Raw genomic sequence first — 701 nt, forward strand, 5'->3', positions numbered from 1 at the left:
AAGGCAAGGGGAATCAGATTCTGTGTGCAGAGCTTGCCAGGCATCACGGTGGGCCAGTTGCCACCCAGGACCCCCAGACCCACCAGAGAGGCATCAGCAGTGCCCTCCGCCCTCTGGGAACCAAGAAAAAGACTCTGAGACAGGGAGGGGCCCTGTGAGGCTGTGCTGAGGGGGGTGGGTGGGCTGGGGATGGGCAGCTGGGCCCGGAAGAGGGTCTGCCTAGGATTCCAGGCTTCACTCAAGGCCCATCTCTCCCCTCCACCCCCTGTTCTCCGCACCGCTAACCAGAGGTAGTTTGGCCTTCATCCTGATGAGAGGGAGGAAACCTGGAGTGTTAGCAGCAGCGGCAGGGGGGTCTGCGCAGGTTTGAATTTTAGTTTATAATTTGGCCGTGCCTGGTCTTAGTCGTGGCATGCGGGATCTAGACTCTGCATTGGGAGCAGAGTCTTAACCACTGGATCACCAGGGAAGTCCCAGATTTGAATTTTTGGTGGCTCTTTCTTGCCACCATTGGAGGACGGATGGGAGAGGCAGGAGTGGAGATGGGCATGAAACCTGGAGGAGGCTGTAGAACCACCAAGGGGAGCAGGGTCTGGGGTCAGGGACACCTTGAGCCTCATCCAGGACCTGGCCAGAGCATGGTCAGGCAGCTCTCAGTCTGCTGTCTGATAGGAAAATGAATGCCCTGCTCAGCCGCACTT

At 58.2% G+C, this 701-nt stretch overlaps 1 protein-coding gene across 1 annotated transcript in view; it reads left to right on the plus strand.

The window, feature by feature from the left end:
* LOC104991045 (chromosome unknown open reading frame, human C15orf27) overlaps window positions 1-701 on the plus strand; it is a 74,328-nt gene that overhangs the window by 46,585 nt on the left and 27,042 nt on the right. The window lies entirely within an intron of this gene.

This window comes from Bison bison, unplaced genomic scaffold, assembly GCF_000754665.1.
Source record: "Bison bison bison isolate TAMUID 2011002044 unplaced genomic scaffold, Bison_UMD1.0 scf7180017864181, whole genome shotgun sequence".
In the NCBI taxonomy this organism is placed as follows: domain Eukaryota; kingdom Metazoa; phylum Chordata; class Mammalia; order Artiodactyla; family Bovidae; genus Bison; species Bison bison.